The sequence below is a fragment of the Mus caroli genome, unplaced genomic scaffold (genome assembly GCF_978045245.1).
Source record: "Mus caroli unplaced genomic scaffold, Mus_caroli_1 scaffold_8, whole genome shotgun sequence".
Lineage (NCBI taxonomy): Eukaryota > Metazoa > Chordata > Mammalia > Rodentia > Muridae > Mus > Mus caroli.
This window is the reverse complement of record NW_028227263.1, coordinates 95032959-95059246: the sequence shown is the minus strand read 5'-3', so window position 1 is coordinate 95059246 and position 26288 is coordinate 95032959.

The following is a 26288-nucleotide window of genomic DNA, read 5'->3' as shown; positions in this document are numbered from 1 at the left end:
AGCTGAGTAGTACTCCATTGTGTAAATGTACCATAATTTCTGTATCCATTCCTCTGTTGAGGGACATCTGGGTTCTTTCCAGCTTCTGGCTATTATAAATAGGGCTGCTATGAACATAGTGGAGCATGTGTCCTTTTTACCGGTTGGGACATCTTCTGGATATATGCCCAGGAGAGGTATTGCTGGATCCTCCGGTAGTACTATGTCCAATTTTCTGAGGAAGCGCCAGACTGATTTCCAGAGTGGTTGTACAAGCTTGCAATCCCACCAACAATGGAGGAGTGTTCCTCTTTCTCCACATCCTCGCCAGCATCTGCTGTCACCTGAATTTTTGATCTTAGCCATTCTGACTGGTGTGAGGTGGAATCTCAGGGTTGTTTTGATTTGCATTTCCCTGATGATTAAGGATGTTGAACATTTTTTCAGGTGTTTCTCTGCCATTCGGTATTCCTCAGGCGAGAATTCTTTGTTCAGTTCTGAGCCCCATTTTTTAATGGGGTTATTTGACTTTCTGGAGTCCACCTTATTGAGTTCTTTATATATATTGGATATTAGTCCCTTATCTGATTTAGGATAGGTGAAGATCCTTTCCCAATCTGTTGGTGGTTTTTTGTCTTATTGATGGTGTCTTTAGCCTTGCAGAAGCTTTGTAGTTTCATGAGATCCCACTTGTAAATTCTCGATCTTACAGCACAAGCCATTACTGTTCTATTCAGGAATTTTTCCCCTGTGCCCATATCTTCAAGGCTTTTCCCCACTTTCTCCTCTATAAGTTTCAGTGTCTCTGGTTTTATGTGAAGTTCCTTGATCCACTTAGACTTGACCTTAGTACAAGGAGATAGGAATGGATCGATTCACATTCTTCTACATGTTAACAACCAGTTGTGCCAGCACCATTTGTTGAAAATGCTGTCTTTCTTCCACTGGATGTTTTTAGCTCCCTTGTCGAAGATCAAGTGACCATAGGTGTGTGTGTTCATTTCTGGGTCTTCAATTCTATTCCATTGGTCTATTTGTCTGTCACTATACCATTACCATGCAGTTTTTATCACAATTGCTCTGTAGTAGAGCTTTAGGTCCGGCATGGTGATTCCACCAGAGGTTCTTTTATCCTTGAGAAGAGTTTTTGCTATCCTAGGTTTTTTGTTATTCCAGATGAATTTGCAGATTGCACTTTCTAATTGTTGAAGAATTGATTTGGAATTTTGATGGGGATTGCATTGAATCTGTAGATTGCTTTTGGCAAGATAGCCATTTTTACATTTTACAATCCATGAGCATGGGAGATCTTTCCATCTTCTGAGATCTTCTATAATTTCTTTCTTCAGAGACTTGAAGTTTTTATTATACAGATCTTTCACTTCCTTAGTTAGAGTCACCCCAAGATATTTTATATTATTTGTGACTATTGAGAAGGGTGTTGTTTCCCTAATTTCTTTCTCAGCCTGTTTATTCTTTGTGTAGAGAAATGCCATTGATTTGTTTGAGTTAATTTTATATCCAGCTACTTCACCGAAGCTGTTTATCAGGCTTAGGAGTTCTCTGGTGGAATTTTTAGGGTCACTTATATATACTATCATATCATCTGCAAAGAGTGATATTTTGACTTCATCTTTTCCAATTTGTATCCCTTTGATCTCCTTTTGTTGTCGAATTGCTCTGGCTAGGACTTCAAGTACAATGTTGAATAGGTATGGAGAAAGTGGACAGCCTTTTCTAGTCCCTGATTTTAGAGGGATTGCTTCAAGCTTCTCACCATTTACTTTGATGTTGGCTACTGGTTTGCTGTAGATTGCTTTTATCATGTTTAGGTATGGGCCTTGAATTCCTGATCTTTCCAAGACTTTTATCATGAATGGGTGTTGGATCTTGTCAAATGCTTTTTCCGCATCTAACGAGATGACCATGTGGTTTTTGTCTTTGAGTTTGTTTATATACTGGATTACGTTGATGGATTTCCGTATATTGAACCATCCCTGCATCCCTGGGATGAAACCTACTTGGTCAGGATGGATGATTGTTTTGATGTGTTCTTGGATTCGGTTAGCAAGAACTTTATTGAGGATTTTTGCATCAATATTCATAAGGGATATTGCTCTGAAGTTTTATATCTTTGTTGGGTCTTTTTGTGGTTTAGGTATCAGAGTAATTGTGGCTTCATAGAATGAGTTGGGTAGAGTACCTTCTGTTTCTATTTTGTGGAATCGTTTGTGAAGAACTGGGATTAGATCTTCTTTGAAGGTCTGATAGAACTCTGCACTAAACCCATCTGGTCCTGGGCTTTTTTTAGTTGGGAGACTATTAATGACTGCTTCTATTTCTTTGGGGGATATAGGGCTGTTTAGGTCATTAACCTGATCTTGATTCAACTTTGGTACCTGGTATCTGTCTAGGAACTTCTCCATTTCATCCAGGTTCTCCAGTTTTGTTGAGTATAGCCTTTGGTAGAAGGATCTGATGGTGTTTTGGATGTCTTCAGGATCTGTTGTTATGTCTCCTTTTTCATTTCTGATTTTGTTAATTAGGATGCTTTCCCTGTGCCCTCTAGTGAGTCTGGCTAAGGGTTTATCTATCTTTTTGATTTTCTCAAAGAACCAGCTCCTTGATTGGTTGATTCTTTGAATAGTTTTTCTTGTTTCCACTTGGTTGATTTCACCCCTGAGTTTGATTATTTCCTGCCGTCTACTCCTCTTGGGTGAATTTGCTTCCTTTTGTTCTAGTGCTTTTAGGTGTGTTGTCAAGCTGCTAATGTGTGCTCTCTCTAGTTTCCTTTTGGAAGCACTCAGAGCTATGAGTTTTCCTCTTAGAAATGCTTTCATTGTGTCCCATAAGTTTGGGTATGTTGTGGCTTCATTTTCATTGAACTCTAAAAAGTCCTTAATTTCTTTCTTTATTCCTTCCTTGACCAAGGTATCATTGAGAAGAGTGTTGTTCAGTTTCCACGTGAAGGTTGGCTTTCTATTATTTATTTTGTTATTGAAGATCAGCCTTAGTCCATGGTGATCTGATAGGATGCATGGGACAATTTCAATATTTTTGTATCTGTTGAGGCCTCTTTTGTGACCAATTATGTGGTCAATTTTGGAGAAGGTACCATGAGGTGCTGAGAAGAAGGTATATCCTTTTGTTTTAGGATAGAATGTTCTGTAGATATCTGCCAGATCCATTTGATTCATAATTTCTCTTAGTTTCTCTGTGTCCCTGTTTAGTTTCTGTTTCCATGATCTGTCCATTGGTGAAAGTGGTGTGTTGAAGTCTCCCACTATTATTGTATGAGGTGCAATGTGTGCTTTGAGATTTACTAAAGTTTCTTTAATGAATGTGGCTGCCTTTGTATTTGGAGCATAGATATTCAGGATTGATAGTTCCTCTTGGAGGATTTTACCTTTGATGAGTATGAAGTGTCCCTCCCTGTCTTTTTTAATGACTTTGGGTTGGAAGTCAATCTTATCAGATATTAGAATGGCTACTCCAGCTTGTTTCTTCATGCCATTTGCTTGGAAAATTGTTTTCCAGCCTTTCATTCTGAGGTAGTGTCTATCTTTTCCTCTGAGATGAGTTTCCTGTAAGCAGCAAAATGTTGGGTCTTGTTTGTGTAGCCAGTTTGTTAGTCTATGTCTTTTTATTGGGGAGTTGAGTCCATTGATATTAAGAGATATTAAGGAAAAGTAATTGTTGTTTCCTGTTATTTTTGTTGTTAAAGTTGGCATTCTGTTCTTGTGGCTGTCTTCTTTTAGGTTTGTTGAGGGATTACCTTCTTGTTGTTTCTAGAGCGTGGTTCCTGTCCTTGTATTGGTTTTTTTCTGTTATTATCCTTTGAAGGGCTGGATTCGTGGAGAGATAATGTGTGAATTTGGTTTTGTCGTGGAATACTTTGGTTTCTCCATCTATGTCAATTGAGAGTTTGGCTGGGTATAGTAGCCTGGGCTGGAATTTGTGTTCTTTTAGTGTCTGTATAACATCCGTCCAGGATCTTCTGGCTTTCATAGTCTCTGGTGAAAAATCTGGTGTAATTCTGATAGGCTTGCCTTTATATGTTACTTGGCCTTTTTCTCTTACTGCTTTTAGTATTCTATCTTTATTTAGAGCATTTGTTGTTCTGATTATTATGTGTCGGGAGGTATTTCTTTTCTGGTCCAGTCTATTTGGAGTTCTGTAGGCTTCTTGTATGTTCATGGGCATCTCTTTCTTTAGATTTGGGAAGTTTTCTTCTATAATTTTGTTGAAGATGTTTGCTGGTCCTTTGAGTTGAAAATCTTCATTCTCATCCACTCCTATTATCCGTAGGTTTGGTCTTCTCATTGTGTCCTGGATTTCTTGGATGTTTTGAGTTAGGATCTTTTTGCATTTTACATTTTCCTTGATTGTTGTGCCGATGTTCTCTATGGAATCTTCTGCACCTGAGATTCTCTCTTCCATCTCTTGTATTCTGTTGCTGATGCTCGTATCTATGGTTCCAGATTTCTTTCCTAGGGTTTCTATCTCCAGTGTTGCCTCATTTTGGGTTTTCTTTATTGTTTCTACTTTCCTTTTTAGGTCTAGTATGGTTTTGTTCATTTCCATCATCTGTTTGGATGTGTTTTCCTGTTTTTCATTAAGGACTTCTACCTGTTTGATTATGTTATCCTGTTTTTCTTTAAGGATTTGTAACTCTTTAGCAGTGTTCTCCTACAATTCTTTAAGGGATTTTTCTGCTTCCTCTTTAGTGTCTTCTACCTGTTTACCAGTGTTCCTTTGTATTTCTTTAAGTGTGTTATTAAAGTCCTTCTTGAAGTCCTCTACCATCATCATGAGATATGCTTTTAGATCCGTGTCTAGCTTTTCCGGTGTGTTGGGGTGCCCTGGACTGGGCGAAGTGGGAGTGCTGGGTTCTGATGATGGTGAGTGGTCTTGGTTTCTGTTAGTAAGATTATTATGTTTACCTTTCGCCATCTGGTAATCTCTGGGGTTAGTTGTTGTCGTTGTCACTGTTTAAAGATTGGAGCAGAAGCTGTGTTCCACTCACCAGCAGTCTCAAAATCCTGTGGTGGGGGTCGTGGGTAGCTGGCGGTACCCCGGTGCTGGTCCAGCCAGAAGAGGCCTGTGGTCCTACTCAGGCCAGTTTTCTGCTTCCCTAACTAATGCAGTCTCAGGTCCCGCGACCAATTGGATTGGAGCAGAAGCTGTGTTCCACTCTCCAGAAGTCTTAAGATCCTGTGGTGGGTGTTGTGGGTAGCTGGCGAGTGTCAGCCGAACCTGCGCCCTAGCTACCTCGGTGCTTTTCTGACTGGAAGAGGCTTGTGGCCCTACGTAGGCTGGATTTCTGCCTCCCCAACCAAAGCAGTCTCAGGTCCCGCGTGATTGGACTGGAGCAGAAGCTGTGTTCCACTCACCAGCAGTCCCAAAATCCTGCGGCAGGGGTCGTGGGTAGCTGGCGGGTGTCAGGCAACCCTGCGCTCCAGCTACCCCGGTGCTGATCTGGCCAGATGAGGCCTGTGGCCCTACTCAGGCTGGTTTCTGCTTCCCTAACTAATGCAGTCTCAGGTCCCGCGCGCAATTGGATTGGAGCAGAAGCTGTGTTCCTCTCACCAGAAGTCTTAAGATCCTGTGGTGGGTGTTGTGGGTAGCTGGCGAGTGTCAGCCAACTCTCCGCCCTAGCTACCCCGGTGCTTTTTCACAAATAAACAATTTTTATGTTTCTTATATTTATAATGAATATCTAGTCATTTTGCAATCAGAGACAGAATAATACCCAAAAGACTCTAATAAAAATCTCCTTAACATTAAGAAGCATCATAATGTTAATGAAGTCATTATGGTGTTAGCTCCCATTGAAAGAGCCTTTATGGTATTTGTACATATCAGCCTCTCACTGAAATATTTAATATAGTACTGCAAAATGGAAGCTCAATTATATTTACATATAAAATAGAGCATATATCTAAGCCCAATTATAACTGATATTTTCACTAGCCACCTAGAAATTCTCAGTGTGACTAGTAACAGATGTTTATTAGTGTGAAAAATACAATCACAGTATATTGGAAAGACATTTACTTTGCAAATTATTACAGGACATTAAATGGCACCAGCCTGTATAACTCTTTATAGTTGTAATGATTTCTCTTTAATTTTGCCCATTAATAAGTAAGTACTTATATTTAAGCCATAAAACTATTGAATGTAAAATTTAAAACTGCTACATTCACATTTAAAGTGAAATCTGCACAAAAAAGTTTACAAGTTGTAAGTGTTTACCTCAACAAGCTTTGATAACTATACCCTTACAACAATTTTCAATTCTAGTGTAACATATTTCTACCATTTCAAATCACTCCTTAGGGCAAGCCCATCTAGCTCCCCAACAGCAGAAACCATCAGTCTTTAAGTCACCATATTTTAAAAATCCATTAATATAACATTATAAAAGAGTTTTAGATATCAGAGTTCCCGCATTTAACAAAATATTTTTGAGATTGCTCCAGTATCTGTTATTCCCATAGACCTTTCCTTGTTATTATTTCTTGTTTTATTGACTGCATATTGAAATAATTCCCTACTCATCCGTTGTGTTGTAGAGTGTAGATCTGATTGTAATATTTGTGAACAGGTTTGCATGTAGATATGCTTTACTCGTGCAAACGTCCAAGAATCCCATGATGGCATTGTATGTGTGCCTACCTCTAGACTTTCTGTTGTGCTGTAGCGAATTTATTTGTATATGGATATACACACTCTTGATTGTTGCAACAGAAACCTGCAAAAGTCTGCAGTAAGTCTTCTATTTTGTTCTTTTAAAAACTTGCTTAGTTTGGACTGAAGACATAGGTCAGCAGTTAAGAACACTTGCTTCACTTACAGGAGACTAGCATTTGTTTCCCAATGCCTACACCTGGCAGTACACAGCCATCTCTAACTCTAGCTCTAGGGGACCCAATATCAACCTCTGGCCTCTTCAGGCACCTGCACAGATGTGTGTGCACATTCACGTGTCCTTAAATAATAATAAGACTAAAGTTTTGGTTTTGTTTGTTCATTTGAAACAAGGTCTCACTCTTTAACCCTGGCTATCCTGGAATTCACTATGTATATCAAGTTAACCTTGGCTTAAAGAGAATCACACACCTCTGAGTGCTGGGATTAAAGGTGTGTGCCACCACACCTAACCATGACAAACCTTTAAATAATTGCTTAGATGCCCCAGAAAATTGAATATTTAAAGAAGTTTGTAAGGGTTGAAACAATGACTCTATTGAATTCAAAAAATAAACTTTGGAAATGACCTCTCAGCTATGTTAAGTTTTCTACATGAAATGGCTTCTTACTTCATTTATATACTTCTACCTATAGGTGTATTGTTTCAAGGGACAGATTTGCTATTCTTCCTTTATTTTTAGTCCTTTTATATTTTGATGCTATTGTATATTATATGCTTTAAAGTTTTTAATGTAAATTGTTCTTTGCTAGTATGTAATTATACAATTAAAAAGTAAACTTGTTTCTTAAGAAATTGATAGACTCACATCTTATTTCTACTAGCCGTCATTATATTTTTTAATGTTTTTTTTTTTACCAATATGGCCCCAATGTAAACAGTATGAAAATATTACAAATATTTTAATTGAAAAGCACATATCTGAAAACAATTCCTGATATACTAAAAAGATGATACTGTCTAAAGACTGATCATGTAAGAGGATCTTCAGAATGACAGTTGAGGAGGTTAAAAAACTGAGTTTACACATTACAATGGATTTATTTTATACTATGTGAAATTTTAACAAGGATTTTACAGTTAATAGATGAGAGTACAAATACCAACCCTAAAACACTATTATAAATCTCTATTGCCAAGTGCTTAGTTTTTACATTACATAAATATTCTTCTTCATGTGTACACATGTGTCTTTTCATTTTTCCACTATGGTAAACACTCACACATGCATTTAGTTATGTTTAGGTAATGTGGTAGTTTGAATGATAAATATACCCACAGGCTCACTTATTTGAACACTTGATCCCAATTTGGTTATGCTGTTTGGAAACATTATAGATTCTTTATGACACATGATCTTGTTGAGGAAGTATGTTGGGAGGAAGGGCTTTAGATTTCACAGTGCTAACTCATTTCTCTGTGGGTGGGTATGATTTTCCAACTTATTGCATATTTGTGGAATTGATGACAAGTTGCTGTATCTGCTCTTTTTTGTTGACATTTTCCAGGCACCTGGCCAAGTCCAAAGTTAACAATTATGCAATAGCCTAATTGGGTTAGAACTTGATGAAGGTTTACTCCATTGCTTCCTACATAGAACTTATTAGTATTTATTATTATCTATTAGTATCACTTTATTAGTATTAATCTTGTTATATTTATAGAGTGAGAGATTTTAGCTGGTTAGGCAGTAGAGTTATCTGATGGTTGCAATTTTAACCACTCCTATGTAGTATGATACTGTTTGTCATTCTTCTGAACCACTAGAGTTATTGGCACACTATTTATCACAGACTAAATTAAGGCTATCATAAGTGGCATAAAATATCATAGAATATTTTGATGCTTTTTTGTGTGAGTTATTCACATCATTCCTTTGTTCTTCTGTCTCTTCATTAAGAACAGGCAGAGCACATCTGTCCTGTACCCACCAGGAGGAGTCAGCTGTGCTCAGCAGGGGAGGTGTCATTCCTAACCTGCTCCAGGCAGCAGCCCAGCGTGAGAGGGAGACAGAGATCATGGGGAGAGAAATAATTCTCTTTGACATTAACTATGGTTCATACCTTTCATTTGGCCTTCTATCGCAGCATAATATGCTTCACAGTTGGGTGCTAGTTTGATTGCAGAAAGACTGTGGTGTCCCCTCCATTTCAAGGCTCATATTATTTACACCAAGGCATTAAAGTGAGGGCATTTCAGTTTGGCCAGCTAGGAATTCTCATAGAGAATTCTAGTATTTATGCATATTCTGAGAATAGATGCATTATAATTGACATTTAATGTCTGAATAATATATTAATTCTGTTAATTTAGGGATGTTGGGTGTTGATATTGTAAATAGTCTATTGTGATGGAGGAGGAGGGAGGAGGAGGAGTGGGGAGAGCTAAAAAAAAACATAAAGAGATACTATGTGAAAGAAGGGAGTGAAATAATTAGAAAAGAACTAGTTTTACTCCTTCATAAGTCCAATTAAGAGCTGATATAAAATATGAGTTTGAGAAACAGTTACATCCGCTGAAAACAGAAGTGTTAGCTTATTTGTGATTCCACATGGCTGCCCTCATGGACCTGTCATCACCTGCTGCCACTACCAGGTGTCCCTCTACCCCAGTTCTTTTGTTCTTTCTATGTGACCTTCTCTCTCTCCCCCTTTCTGTCCTCTGCACACACACCCCCATTCTTTGCTTCCAAGGCTCTACTCCCATCTGTCTGCTTGTTCCTCTCTCTTCTCCCATAAACCTCCTTTATACCAGATCTGTTGCGTGGCATAATTACTCAAGGACACACTTCAGCATGTGCATCAGGTACCACCTTACCACATTATATTCATAGCAGGAAATCATAATGTTTACCTGGAGAGGGGAGTTCACAGTGGCTACCTGGAGAGTGGTTGGATAAAATATGGTGGGTTAGTGGGAGCTTCCCCTAGGTGAGACTTCGTTGTTTCATTGACTCTTTCATTCAGGCTACTTAATATTTCATTGTCCATAAAATATAATCTGTGTTTTTTGTCATGTTTTTGTGTAAAAGACATTCAAACCTACTTCATCTCTCACTAAAAGTGATTATTTTATCTGTTGTTCTCTCTTTCCTGAATAATTATTTAAGTTAGAACTGTCAAAATAATTACATTTTAGTGTCCAGTACTTTTATACACATATACAGTGAATTTTATCTATCCCCACTTGGTATTTCCATGCCTTACTTCCCCCTTCTGCTGCTGAAAGTTTCCTTCTCTCTTTCTGTCCCTCTATTGATTTCATGTGTTTATATGTGTGTGACTCCATGAGTTTAATTAGGGTTTTAACATGAGCATGGGTAAGAGATCATTTACTGTAGCATGAACAGGTTATCAGTGAACATACCACTGAAGAGCAACACTCCTCTACTAGCTCCAACAAACCGTCAGTGGTCCCTCAAGGAACGGTGTAATCCTTCATTACTTCCCTCCTCCCCCATGAAATATCGACAGGCCCAATTTTGTGAAATTATACAAAGGTACAGAGGGTTCTATAAGTGTAGCCACCATATAATGTCCAGAAAATGGGTGTCATTTTGTCACACACATCCTCATCATCATCTACTTCTGTGATGTTCCCTGAATGCAAATGTGTATGTGTGTGTGTGTGTATGTGTGTGAGTGTGTGTGTGTGTTTGTGGTATAACATAGATGATCTATCAAGGGCTGGGGGCTTCACCATCCCTTATTCTCAGTCTTTTGACCAGTCCTGAGTCTGTGTTCACAGCTATCTGCTGAAATAAAAACCTTTTCTGGTGAAGGCTAAGAGCAGCTCTATGTATATAAACATAAGCACTTGCAAGACAATTTGCTCACATGTCCATTTAGCAAAATGACAGTAATGAGTTTCGACCTAGAGTCTGATATCTTCCCAGGCACCAGCTCTTGGCCAAGTTTACAGTATCAGACATGAATTTCTTCCTGTGGAGTTAGCCTCAAACCCAAACAGAAAGCACGTGGCTACCATTCATGCCACACTTGCACCAATAGGCATATTTCTTCAGGTCAGTCTACAGTGTGTAAGACTATATTTATATCCTATTAGTTTTCAGGTTTTGTAAATGAAAATCCTGCCTAAGTCAGTGAGGACAAGTATTTAACAGAAAGACATAATGAATATGGGAATGTGAAGATCAGTGAGTTTTGAAAGTAAGTTGGGAGGCTAAGAAAATGACTAAGAGAGAAACCAGGCATGAATCTGCAGCTTTTGTTTTGATGAAACATCCTTCCTGTCTGTTAACATCCATATTGGCACAGTTCTTAGCTTTAACTTGACTTACTAGAACCCTATTTTCGATTGGAATTTCACATCCATTTAGGACCACTCAGTCTGTTGCAGTCTATATCACTATCTATACAGCTGAATACCAGTGGCATTAGGCATGGGTGTAGGGTATTCTAGAAGGTCTTCAATGTACAAAGGAGACCCTGACTGAAAAAGAATATTCTTATGTAGCACAGCCCTCTAATTCTGAGTGAAGATGATTGCAGATATCCTTTGATGGATGTTAGAGCTATGTGTATGACACACCCCCTTGCAGGCATCTATGTGGAGGGAGATGTTTTTTGTCACTATTTTTCTGCTGGATAGCCTTTAAAATAAGGAACAAACAAGGGCCCGTGCACTGAATTCTCCTGGCTTGTCCTGTGGCTGACATCAATAACATACCATGTAGGAGAGCAGCCATAACTTCAGAAATAGACATTCTTATTCAGTAGTAAAGACAAATTAGTTAAACGGATACTTCTTTTCCCCCTTAAAGCTGTCATGGATGCAGACGGTTCTCCATCCTGCACTCTGCATTTGAGTAAAGTAGCCCTGAGTGTCCGACTTGCTTCTCTTTGTATCCCAATTCATGGCTACTCACAGTTAATCCCAGTGGTTATAGCCACTGTACATAAAGTTAAGAATGCCTTTATAATAGTAAATAAGTCAGAGCACATCTAAGTTTATATAAATGTAGGTACAGAAATGTACATATGCTGACTGTGGTAGCTTCTCACTGGCAGCAGAGCAATGAACGATGTAATTATGAACAGTATATTTTGTAAAAGTTAATATTTTATACAAATTAAAAACTCACATTTAATTGATATTTTGTGTGGTTTTGAGGCTAAGTTATATACTATACTAAGTTATAAACTATGAATTTTATTAGTTTGATTATCTAAAGCACATGGGTTTTTAAAGCTTTTGATACGTAGTCTCGGCTTTTACTCTACCCTCAAACACAAAACTTCCCACCTCAGCCTACCAAATACTACAGGTATGTGTCACCACAGCTTGCTGAAACAAGTACACTTGTGCTATATTTGCTTTTATTTTCAATTTTTATTACATGCTGATGTATCTCTGTCAGTGTTATCAGTATGTGCACATAAGTGTGCATGCCTGCCAAGTAGCTGAATACAAGTCCTCTGGAAGAGCAACACGTGTTCATGGCCCTTGAGCCGTCTCTCCAGCATGTGCTTCCTCTTCAGAAAAATCCCACTCTTCAGTGAATAGAGTAGCCAGCCCTTCAATCGTACATTTCAAAAATGATGACACTAGTCACCTTGCTGCATATACTCTCTCCATCTTGATATAAATGTAAACATATTGTCACATTTTAATCAGGACTGACTCACTTTCAATTATCTGAAACCCATATTTATACATTAAACATGAGCTTTTGGGAAAATAAAAACAAGCTAAGAATGATGTATCTCACAGGAGCCCTGTCATATTTACCACACCTGCTTTGATAATGGATACTTCTAAGTCAGAGGCCAACACTTCATGTCAGAGATAGAATGGAGACAACCAAATCAATGTTAATTACAAAAGAAGGTAAGTTTCTATTAATTAGTCTGATATGAATTAATGAAAGCTCTTAGGTATGTACATTTTTTATTCTCATATTAGAAGCTAATGTGGCTGAATTGTTAGACTTAATTTATCTTTTCCCTGGGAAAATAATTAAATATTGATTTTTGTCATATCATCTACCTAAGTTTATGCTTGTATTATTGTTGTTGTTTTCATAGCATTTCTTATTTCTTATACATCAACCTCTTTAGGAGTGTGACAAGATTAACATTACACAAGCTTTGATTTATCCTCTACGTCTCCATTACCTGAGATGCTTTGGAGAGGCATCTACATAGCAGGGACTGCAAAAGGTAAGACCTAAAGAGAAGTCTCTGGTGCCCAGTGTGCTCTGGCAAGGGAGTCAGCTGTGGAATTCTTTGTGAAGAAATCTTATAAGTAAACATAAAATTGTCCATATCAAGTCCAATTAATGGAGGGCTGAGCCTTGCTGTAAAGACTCTGCTGGTAGCTGACATGGCCTGGTAGTGCTGATGCCTCCAAAAGCGAGCTGGCAGATCAACCGGACCCGCACTGCTCGTTTTCACCTGATGTTCTTTCTTGAGAAATTGGTGATGTCTACTCATACAGGGCTTAGGAAATGTTTTAATACCTGTGGATGTTTTCAGCCCAGTGGGGTGGAGGGTAGGGGAGAAAAGAACTGGACTGTACTCCTTGTTAAATGATTAAAGATGGGAGCTTTCACACTTGGCTATTGATTAAAATTTTGTAGAGATTGGAAATGATTTCTTTCAGTTTTTCTGAAGTTTTTTTAAAATTTTATTTTGTACTTTTTGGTTTTGTTTTGTTTTAGTTTTTTTACTTTGTGAGCTTGCAAAATCTTAAAAATCCCTTGAATAATATCCTTTATCAATTCTATCAGTAAAGAAGTTTCCATTCAAAGCATTGGGTGGATTGACCCAGATCTCTAGAGAGTGACTTCATTTATGCTCTGAGTGTGCCTTTGCCTCTGCATCTTTTGCTCTGAGCTCATCCAGCTCCCTGTAAGACCTGCCCTGAAGCTTCCTATGTCCTGTAAATTCTGTCCTGAGAGTGCCCATGTTCCTGTAATACTGGCCTTACAATTTTCATAAGCTTAGAAATGTCCATGTAATTCCTGTGCTGTGTGTTTTAAAGATAACAAGATGGGTATGTATGCTTTACTTAAGAACCAAAACTGCTTGTCCACAATTTTAAAATATGAACATATCAGGTAATTTAAAACTTTTGTTATTTTATCAGAGTGAAACCTGTGCTGGTTTGAAAATATTTACCATCTCTATTGCCACACAGATTGTAGATAGTCTCAGCAGCCATTGTATCACAAAAATGAGAATTCTGCCTACTACCATCCATCCCCACGGGATGTAGTGCTGAGAGCCATAGACACTATAAACCAGAATTCACATCAGAGATTGTACATCTATAAAAGCAAGAATGTTTATTTTTAAAATTGAATTATGCTACTTGTTTAAAATAATTAACTGTTACAATTACTGGTAATTTTGTAGAGTAACTGTTTTAATATCAGTTTTAAGTGGATTATAATTATTTTTAAAAGAATGACCATACTTTATAGGATCTATTGTTAATGACCTTAGCAATTTATTATGAGGACCATAAGACTTTGAGTCTCTTTGGTACATGATTCATTTATAAACGTGTCTTTTCCTTATTAATTTCATTTAATATATTTTAAGCAGTTGATTTTGCCAAAATGAAAGAATAAAAACTTAATGGTGATATTTGGAGAACACACACTGAGAAATAGTTGTTTGTTTGTCTATTTTAAAATATCTAACAATAAGAATGAATTCCAGAAACAGAAATTTAAAATTTGGATCAATAACATTTAATGTTAAATCTTATCTAATACTATATATAAAAAGAAACTTTAAGAAAGTAAAAGTGAGTTCAAGGCTGAACATATTCTTAACACCTATATGCATTTTATAAAGGTGGGAGAATCCATCACATATGATTCTCTTCATAACAGTGGAGGATCCACACATGGACCCCCTCCTTCATAAAGATGGACTTACCACTACTCCTAGGTCCCTTCATCCACTCCAGACACAGGAACAAAGGAGAGGTTGTTGGACAGTCTTCTCTGTAGAGTTGAAGAAGTTCTATTGACCTTCAAGATGATGGGTGAGAGTGGGATACCCTCTGACCACTCTTCCATCAGAAGTTACTCTTGGAGAGCAACAGTGTGGACCAAAGAGCACAGGAATACAAGTCAGTCTAGATAAAGTCAACCTGGTCCAATTCCAGTCCTGGGAAAGGAAAGAAGCAGAGAGGAATTCTCTAGGAAACTCTGTGTGAGGGAGGTAGGTGTGCTGTGGGAGACTGGACAGCTTAAAGAGGGTTGAGAGCTGTGAATTTCTGTTCTAAACACAATGCTGAGATCCTGGAACACAGAATTTGTTGTGAGAGAGTGTAAGACACCAATACACCTGCTTATTCAAGAACAGAAGTGTCTCTATGTTAATTATCGGTAACCAGAGATAGGCAGGGAATATATCCACTTGTGAGATCCAATTAGATCCTAAAACTCCGACAAACTGGAAAAGAATATCTACTTTCATCAGGATAAACCCAGTCTTAATCCACATTTATGTGTTTCTCAACTCCCAAGTAACTGCAAATCAACTCTGTTCCTCCAGGTCCTGTATTAGCGGCGTTATATTTTCCATCCTCTCCATTTCACTCCTTCATTCTCATTGTTTCCGAATGTATGACTTACTGAGTCAATGCCCTTGATGCAAAGTCTTGACATTTATTATGGATTTCATATAATACTTATACGTTTTTATCTCACAAGAAAATTGATGAAAAGCAGACAATCATCTTTGATGCATGCCATCAGAATGTTAAGTTAGGCTTTTGTACTACTTAACTACTCACCCCACTCCACTAGCTTTTGACTAACAGATCTATCTTGTCACATTACAAAGTGTTACAGGTCTAAAGTCTACCTACAGATAAGGGAAATCACTGCTGCATATTTTGCTTTCTCTGGCTTCAGTGCCATCAAGGCTGCTTGTATATGCTTCCTCACACAAACCCACATGCCCTGCCCCTCTTATGTGCATTTGAAACATAACTGCTACATGATCTAGCTAGATTAAGATTGCATGTTTCCTGTTCCCAAGGTCTTCTAGACCTCAAGGTCTGTATGAGATCCTCTCTGTGACCTGCATGCACTCTCTGAATATGTCTACTGTGACTCTGTTTGTTGGTTTGTTTGTTCTCATACTCTGTAAAGGAAGAGAGGGCGTGCTTCTTACTGTGTCCTTTGTGTTCAGTACATTGTCCTCTGTAGGTAATGGACCTAATAAATTTTTATTGATTGAATATATCATTGGATGAGACAGTAGAGTCTGACAGGTAAAGAGAATAGACACAATTGCTCATGTCTTAAGTGAGGAAATGGTGACACCACCTCACAGGGTGTCTATCACATTTGAAGGATTGAAAGTGTTTCAAGTAGTTCTTGGTGCAGAGTCACCTTTATGTAAGTATTAGCTGTTGCTGTTCAGGCAAGTTTGGTGACATTAAAAAACATATTTCAGCACACATATCCACAGACAGGAATCAGAGAGTGGCAGCTGGGAATGCCAAGGAGAACTGGTGACCTAAGAAAACATAGAAATGAATAAAATCCACCAAAGTCCATCAATGAAGCTGAACAAGTGTATATTTTGAACATATGAATAAAAGTATTATTAGATACCATATGATATATCTACCTCCTAGAATGAGTGAAAGTGTAGTGGCAAAATTGAAATCATTATACCCAGGGTCAAGGCTTATTCTCAAACTCAATAATTCACAATCTCAATGTTCCCTGCAAACTTCTCATTGCCTGACTGATGTTGAAACCTTGGTGTGTGTGTGTGTGCAAATTTAAATATTTATTTTATTTTTAATTATGTGTCCAAGCAAGGATATGTACACATGAATACAGAAGCCTTGGCCAAAGGACATGGATCATTTGGAGCTGGCTTTACAGGCAATTGTGAGGCTCCTCTGTGGGGATACTAGGAATTTAAATCATGTCCTCTGAAAGAACAGTGTGTACCCTTGGAACTATGGCTCCAGTTCCTGACTTTTTTTCATATGGTATAGGAATGGATGATAATACAAGCTTGAGCTTCTACAAGCAATGCCTTATCCTTAAAGTTGTTGGACCCAGTCCCCAGTATACACACACATACACACACACACACACACACACACACACACAGAGAGAGAGAGAGAGAGAGAGAGAGAGAGAGAGAGAGAGAGAGAGAGAGAGAGAGAGAGAGAGAGAGAAGGTAATTCAACTAAATTATAGAAGCAGTTTATAGTATTAAGAAGACATCAATGTATAGAGAGTCAAGTGCAAGTCTTAGAAGTGAAGATTGATGGAAACCCAATGAGAGTGTGCTATGGAGAAACTAGATCAAGAGGAAGTAAGAAGGCTGAAGAACTTTATGGGTAATATTAAACTCTCGATACAGTGTCAATAGACCAGTTACAGAAGGAGGCAGAAGATCTGAACACAGAGACATGTCTTCTAAAAGATGCACGTAAATGAAATTAATAAGTAAATAACAGGAAGAGACAATATCTGAGCCCTGGCTTACCTGTGTGTGAAAAATGAATTTAAAAATAGTGTTTCTACACCATATTTGAAACACTTTCTTCCTTCCTTTCTTTCCTTCCTTTGTTCCTATCTTCCTTCCTTCCTTCCTTCCTTCCTTCCTTCCTTCCTTCCTTCCTTCCTTCCTTCCTTCCTTTCCTTTCTTTCTTGTTCCTTCCTTCTATTCTTCTTCCATTCCTACTTCCCTCCCTCCCTCCCTCCCTCCCTCCCTCCCTCCCTCCCTCCCTCCCTCCCTCCCTCCCTCCTTTCTCTTATTCTTTCTCTCTCTCACCTTTTCTTTTTGATTTAGCCATAATAGATTGGTAGTAGGAATGATTGTGGAGGAAAACAAAACGCACTGAAATCATTTTGACATATATCCCTCTTTATTGGACAACAGAATTCAATTTTCTGTTTAGATTCTACATGCTCTATTTTTTTGAAGGTGGCCAGTGTTTGCTGCAGGATGCTTGATGTCTAACCTTTATTAGTGTGAAGACTCATGATTGTATAAACATTACCAAAGTATCCAGATGTCCCTTTCATCTGTATCTACTGTTTCTTTTCCTAGAGTGGCATTGATTTCTCTTTCTCATTGCTTTTTCTTCCTCTGCACAAACGTCTGTCCCTCTGCACAGATGCTGGTCTCTCCCTCTTTCCCTCCCCCATCCTTCCCCTGTCCCTCTCTTCTCTCTCATCCTTCTCTTCTTTCTTTGGTCCTTCAGGGTCAAATGGGAATTTTGGTCAGATTGTTGATCAGAGCTATTTGTCTTGAACATATTATGACTTAAGTATCATCAGACCACCAGTAAGAGACAGTAATGATTCCCTATTGTGGCAGAGAACAATAGGAGGTAGGAGGGCAGGTGGTGCTTGTCATCCTTGCACTGTAAGGAGCAAGGTGTGTGGACTGCACTAAGCCTCTAGTCTATCAGAAAGCACAGGCAGTAGCCTAGAGGGCAAGAGCTAAGATAGGACACAGGTATTTTAGTTGGGTTTTTATATAACTTGGATTATGTTTAAAGAACTAGAATGTACCAGAATTCCTCTTTCACTTTTACAAAGTAAAATTTATTAAAACCTTATATGGAGAATATGATAGAAACTGTTTTAATGGATTGTGAAGAATCTCGGTTAGAACTAATATTGCTTTTTCTTTGAGGTTATGTTTTGCAGAAAAGTGAAAGGATTTTTTTTCCAGGCTAAATGGTACACTTCATTTTGGTATTCCTAAGCTTTGCGAATAAGATGGATTGCTAATGTGATGAAGTATCTTTTAAAAGTCATGATCTCTCCATAACTCTGTAAACCCATAGTGATTGTGTGGAAGTTCATTTCAATTGCCAGATTTATTATTTATTTTGTGAAACAATGTGCAAATTCAAAATGACTATATTTCTTTAAATATCTGGATGACTAAAAACTTCTAGTTTCATGAACTATAGTTTGAATATGTCTCTTCTAAATGACTATGTTAGAACATGAGTGAAAATATTAAAAAGTGAAACAAACGTTAATTTATCAAATCATGAGGGCATAAGTCTCATTGTTACATTGGTATGCAGTTAGTTCATTGGAGCCATTGCACATGTCATAGCTTCCTTTCTAATGTTGTAGTAAAACACTCAGTCTAAAATCAATTTGGTCAAGAAAGAGTTTATTCTTCCATACCACAATCCACTCTTTAGTGGAGTCAGAGGAGGGATTCAAGGCAAGCACTTGAAGCAGAAGCCATGTAAGAATGCTGCTTGCCAGCTCCCTCACTAGTTTTCCCATTAATTCATGCTTAGCCAGCTTCCTTATACAGCCAAGGACCACCTTCCTATGGATGGCACCACTGACAGTGGTCTGGGCTCTTCCACATCAATCAAACTTGATACCCTCTCACCAATATGCCCACAGGTCAACGTGATAAAGACAATTACTTGGTTGTCCTTCTTTTCTTAGTAATGAAACCTAGAAATGATAACAAGCATGCTATGATGCAATAAAAATTCTGAATGATAGTTGTGTGTGGTTCTGAAAAGAGGCTATAGTTCCCAGGTGCTCATGACAGCAGATCAGTGAGGGACCTATAATGAACAAAGCTCAGGGGAAACTCCCTTTTTTTGAGTCTGAAGGAGAACCTGTACTGAACATTGGCTTAACCCAGGTTTATCTGCTGCAAGTTTACATTCTGCCAGTTTTCCTTCAGTAATCCACACTGTGGACATGTATGAAGAAGGTAGTCATTCTCTACCTCAGCTTCCACATCAGAAACTAGATAATCAAATTTCTTGCCTCTGGTGGTTATCATGAGTCCTAAGCAAGTTATTATCTCTAAAGTGCCCTGTGTCTTTCAACACAAGTAAACATTATCTACCCTTTGAAGGAGAAAAATTAAGTATCTTCTGAACATGTAAAATTGGAGATAATATTATATTTGAATTATAGAACTAATGCAAATTATACACAATAACAATAAACATGTATTAACTGCACCAAGTGTTGAGGGTTAAAAGGGGATGATAGAAGTTGGATCAATGGGTGCATTTTCTGTGAACACATGAGATCCTGAGTTTGAATCCGTAGCACCCTGTAAAAGTCATGCTTCTGTGTGCACACCTGTGAACCTGATATTGGGAATACAGAAAGACTGGGTTCTGAGAGCCTGCTGGCCATACAAACCAACCCCAATGAATGCTTCCAGTTCAATAAGAGTTTTTGTCTCAGGAGTGTACAACAACAGAGCAAGGCATCACACTAGATGCTCTGACCTTTCAGTTCACTGATACACTACACATGTAGGTACAGTCTAAACACACACACACACACACACACACACACACACACACACACACACATACAAACTGAATAAAGTTGTCTATCTAAAATAGGCAGGAAAATATTGAATTGATCAATTATGTTTACTAATTTTCAGCATTATGTATTTTATTTGCAAATATCACCTGTTTGACAATGAAAACTAAGTTTGCTTAATTTTGTGTAAATATTTAAAAGTAAGAACATTCGCATTTTGTTAAGTTCAAAGTTAGGGACTAACCTGTTGACTTAAGTTTTGGACACTTTCTAGATCCAATCTCTGGTTAGTGTCATAAATTTTGCTTTGCAGAGGAACACAGTTATGTAGTAAGGCTTGACCAGGCAAGCACTGTGTCCAAACTCTCTGCTGCTTCTGCTTCTGCTTCTGCTTCTGCTTCTGCTTCTGCTTCTGCTTCTGCTTCTGCTTCTGCTTCTGCTTCTGCTTCTGCTTCTGCTTCTGCTTCTGCTTCTGCTTCTGCTTCTGCTTCTGCTTCTGCTTCTGCTTCTGCTGCTGCTGCTTCTGCTTCTGCTGCTTCTGCTTCTGCTTCTGCTTCTGCTTCTTCTTCTTCTTCTTCTTCTTCTTCTTCTTCTTCTTCTTCTTCTTCTTCTTCTTCTTCTTCTTCTTCTCCTTCTCCTTCTCCTTCTCCTTCTCCTTCTCCTTCTCCTTCTCCTTCTCCTTCTCCTTCTCCTTCTCCTTCTCCTTCTCCTTCTCCTTCTCCTTCTCCTTCTCCTTCTCCTTCTCCTTCTCCTTCTCCTTCTCCTTCTCCTTCTCCTTCTCCTTCTCCTTCTCCTTCTCTTTCTCCTTCTCCTTCTCCTTCTTCTTCTCCTTCTCCTCCTCCTCTTCCTCCTCCTCTTCCTCCTCCCCCTCCTCCTCCCCATCCTCCTCCTCCTCCTTCTCTTCCTCCTCCTCCTCCTCCTTCTCTTCCTCCTCCTCCTCCTCCTTCTCCTCCTCCTCCTTCTCTTCTTCTTCTTCTTCTTCTTCTTCTTCTTCTTCTTCTTCTTCTTCTTCTTCTTCTTCTTCTTCTTCTTCTTCTCCTCTTTTTTTATTGGATATTTTCTTTATTTATATTTCAAATGTTACCCCTTTTCCCAGTTTCCCTCCTTCCCAGAAACACTCTATCACATCCTCCTTCCCCTGCTTCTATGAGGGTGTTCTTCTACCCACCCACCCACTTCCACCTCCCTGCCCTCAATTTCCCTACACTGGGGCATTTATTGAGCCTTCATAGGACCAAGGATCTCTCCTCCCATTGATGTATGACAAGATCATCCTTTGCTACATATGCAGCTGTAGCAATGTGTACTCCTTTGTTGATGGCTTGGACCCTGGGAGTTCTGGGGGATCTGGTTGTGGTTCTTAAAGTAGCCTTTCACCCAGTGGGACAAATGTCTAAGACATATCTCCCTTTATGGCCCCTATGGTGTTGCCCTGTCGGTTGAAGGATCATAAGAAAACAGAATCTTGTCACTTGGTAACTTTAACTTGATTTATACAGGAACTTGAGACCAGATCATTTTCTTATCTCTATTTTTTGCCCTTAAGAGTGAAAGCAAATCCAATGCTCAGAAATATCAAATAATGGAAGAAGTGTTTCTCTTTTTGTTTTTTGAGACAAGGTTGTATTATGTAATCCTGGCTGGCCTGGAACTCTGAATAAACCAAGCAGGCCTTGAACACAGAGATCTGTTTGCTTGCCTTGCTTCTGACTCCTGAATATTAGGATTAAAAGTCTACATCACTGTGATTGGCAGCAGATGATTTTAAACAATGGAGCTGTCAACTGTGTTCCTTGACTTTTTATTATGTCCTTAAATTGTGTACACATATAATAATTCATAGACTTGCATAGTCTTCAAATATTTCTTTTATGTTGATTAATCAAGATTAGAATATAATTCATAATTTATTCATTTTGCCAGTTCATCATTTATTTTTTCAGTTTCATTGAGCTCAGGAGGCTTGCCTTGAACACATTATGCAGTTGAGACTGACCTGGTCCTCCTGAATCCATTAACTGAAGTGCTAAGATGACAGGTACACACCATGCCTAGCTCTCAATCACAAGATCTAAGATGAAGTTACAGACACTGTGTCATATTTTCAAAAACAGTTATAGGAAAAATCCAACCAAGGAATTGAATTATTCAGCCATGCAATATGTAGTGGCATGTCTAAGTGATTCATTCTTTCAACCTTGTAGGGTATTTGTATGGTCATTTTGAAATATTCATTAGATATATACATCTTTATATATTAAATGTTCTAGTTTTTATTATTTTCTTACTACTGTCATTTCTCTGTCCTCAAAAAAGTGTATTTAAACAAGACTCTGCTTCTTTGAAACCCCTCTGGTCAAAAGACATGTGTATAGGTCATTGAGATACAGGGATATGTAAAGTTATAATAGATTTGTTTTTTTGGCAGAGGATGGGCTTCTCACTCCGAGGACTGGCTTGACTATCAATTCCATGGAACGTGAAAGGCTGATCTTTCAGGAACTCATAAAATATTTGGAGATCTGTCCTTTCAGTTTTAACCTTTTGTCCATTTTGAGACTTCAACAGTTCCCATGTATCAGTTTTATAGCACACACTTTCTGACTAGAGATAATAAAATCTGCCATCATTCATTCAAGTCTGAGAAATAACTGTCCTCATTTGTAGTGATCCATGCCTCAAAGCATGTGAAGAGGATGTCACTTGGCAATTTAATCATCTACCTCAAGTATGGCCTGATGCATATCTATCCTCTTCTCTACTGTATGGAGCCTGTCAATCTCCTTCCACTCAGTTTATGGCCAAGATCGCATTAGACAGGAGAGGAAGGAAATATTTTCTGTTTGAAACTAAGTGTTGATTTGCAGTCATACATATTTATGGCGTACAATAGGATGACTTGATACATGTATACCCTCTGAAAAAGCAAATTATGGCAATTAGCACTGATGTGTTCATACCTATTAATAAATACACCAACACTCAGTTCATAATGTAGTTTTTTGTATTTTTTTATATTTTGGATATTAGTCCAGTATTGGATGTGTAGTTGGTAAACATATTTTCCCATTCTATAGATATCTGATTTGTCCCAGCAACAATATCCTTTTTCCCTACAGAAGCTTTCAGTTTCATGAGGCCCCATTTGTTATTCTTTCTTCTATTAGGATGGTTTTAAGGTCTTTGTCTTATGTGTAAGCTATGTTGAAATATTTAGGGCCTGCTGTTGTAAGACAGCTTTGCTATAGTAAGGACATGTTGCCCTGGCTGTTATTGATTGTGTTTGGGATGATTATTATGTCAAGGTTCTGATTTTAGGATTTGTCTTTGTTGGGTGGTTATTTTGCTTCTTTCTTTCTGTTTCCTGTATGGATTTTTGGTAAGTCTGATGGCTGTATGTTGCCTATTTCCCTGATCTGTTCAGCTGGCATATACACAGGGAATACTTGCTACTGTTGATGGCTAGCATAATGGAATGAGTCGCAGGAAAAAAGGTTGGAGAAGGCTTTCATGATCCATAGGGCTGGAGTCAGAGAGGAAAGGGAGATCATATCAGATTTCCTGCTACAGAACTAAGTATGAGACTGGGAACATTAGGTCTCAGATTTACTAAGAGATATTTCAGCCTGCCTTCAGCTACTCATTGCCCTGGGAAGCTATGTCATTGGGCAAGCCCTTGGGCTTGCTAGAGTTGGGGTCTGGGACAAAGCCGTAAATTGTGGGAGGAAGGATAAAAGGGGTTGATCTGTGGGATCCACAGGAGATGGGAGCATGGGTCTAGGCGAAGAAGGCTGCCGTGGGTGTTCTGCTGCAGAGCTGGGGATGAAATTGGGGAATTGGGTCTAGAGGAACACACAGACACAGACACAGACACAGACACAGACACAGACACAGACACACACACACACACACACACACACACACACACACAGATGACACCTGGGCAGGTGTTTATTATTTCGCACAGTTCAACCCTCACATTCTTCTTTGTCCTAGGTACAGAGTTCAAGAACAGCCAGAGGCAGGCTTTGTGTTTGACTCAAGGAATAGAGAACACTGTAGGTGTGTTGAATGTAGAAAATTGAAAGCATTCTATTTGCATGTGTTTTCTTATCTGTCTAACAATTTTGAAGATAGAATTTGAGCAAAATAAGTTTTAGCAGAAATTTTATAATATGTACTTTAGAATTAAGTTTTGATATAAATTTTAAATTGCAATTTTTTTCAAAAATTTTATATTAACATTTCATATAATGTACTTTAATCAGAAAAAACCTGGTTATAACATTATAGAAGATTTTAGGGAAAAATTGAATTTGAAGTCAAAAGTAAAAATTGAATTGTGTTTTTTAGCATTAAATTATCTTATACTCAGCAATTGTTTTAGAAATGTTTTACAGGGCAGATTATTATTTTGACATAGACAGTCAATTGCAGACCAACACAAAGTAAACATATTAAAAATATCTGCAAAGTCAGCAAAGTAGAATATAGATCTGCCTCCTCTCCCCAGGTTAGCTTTGCTGTGGTTTGACATTTGACCCAGTTTACTTAAAAAAGTGAGCCACAATTATCTTTCAGGAAGGAAAATTAGGTATTTTCCTACCATGTAGTCAGTGAACTAATGAATTCTTGCCAACAGGAATAATTCCAAAGTATTATTGGCTGAAATAACCAATTACTGCACACTGCTACTCTTCCAAAACATGGCACTCTTGTTATTTTTTATCTTGACATAAAGCAATATGCTGTCAAGTTTGTAATCACCAGTGTAAAGTAGGTGGAGTGTTCTAAGTAGGGAAAGGGCCAGGAGCTGCTATGAGTAGAGCCTTCTCTGTGGGCCTTTTCCTTGGAGTTTGCCTGCTGCCGAAATACACTCTGTGTCACCATTACTCTTGGTTGGGGGAAGGATTCTAAACCCTTTCAAAAGGCATTTTTATTTTATCTTAGTGTTAGTCTTAGAAATGCAGTACAATGTTAGTGCAGGTGCCATACTCGAGTGACTCACTGACTTGGGCTGAATTTATTACACATGAGTCAATCTGATACATTCTTGTGAAATAAAATCCCACTTTACTCACACAGTAGATTTTACACACAGTCCTTTTCTTTTTACAGGTGAATGTGTGAAGGCAGCCTCCACTACCACAAACCATGTAGTTGAGTTTGCTTCATGTGTGGATACTGCAGGAGTCAGCACATCCAGAGGGCAGTGGTTGATCCTCTCCAGGGGAAAGCCACTGGTGTGGTGACTGAAGATACACTGTCCCCTCTGTTTATGCTCTGAGGATTCCACCCAGAGTTCTCATGTTGTTTTCATGCCCATGCTCTGAACACAATCTGCCTCTGAGTTGAAGTCAGTCCTCTGTGAGGGGATATTTTAAATGCCTTACCGTGTGCTGGGGCAGCACCATTTTCACTGACTTTTCCCCTGGTCCTCAGGCTTTTCTTGGTTTTCATGTGCAGACTGTTGTTTTTCAACTGTCATGATTATGTGGTCAATTATTTTAATAAGCATACAGTGCCCACTATGGAAACTAATTATGTGTGCTTACATTTATGTGTTTGTATGGTACATTTATGTATATGTATCAACATGTATCTGTCTATACATGTGTATGTTCATGTGTATATAAATTATGTGTGTATATTAGTGTGTGCTTTTGAGTGTGCATATGCATATCTGTATGAATTGTGTGTGCATATGCATGAAGGTAAATGTACATTTAGGCATGTATGTGTGTCCATGTTTTTGTTTGTGTGTGTTCATATGCATATTTGCATCCCTTCATGTGCTTGTGTGTGTGTGTGTGTATAAATTTTCATATGTAAACTGTGTACGTGTGTACTTATGTGTGCTTTTGCATGAATGTATATGTGTGTATATGTGTGTATATGTGTGCTTGTGTGTGTCTTGCTCAGTTATATTGACTGATATACCACTTTACAGACAAACAACGGAGCTTCTGACTTTTCTAGAGTGGCCATGCATCTGTGGTCTTGGGAGATTCACTTAGCATTTCCAGGAGGGCTTTTATTTTGTTGAGGGTACTTTCTCCATAGACAATAGCATTTGAGCTCCATGTCTTCTTTCCAATTTCTATTTTTCTTCTTGTTCATGGTTTAAGTTTCAGCACTAACTGAAGAGGAGGGAGTGACAAGGGAGGACATCCTTTTCTTCCTCCCACCATGAGGCATGTGGTTGATCATAGTCTTTTATAAACCAACATGTCCTTTGGCAGAAGTTGACCATTTTACCTTGAGTGCATATCGAGCTTTATTAAGCACTGTTCTGCATCC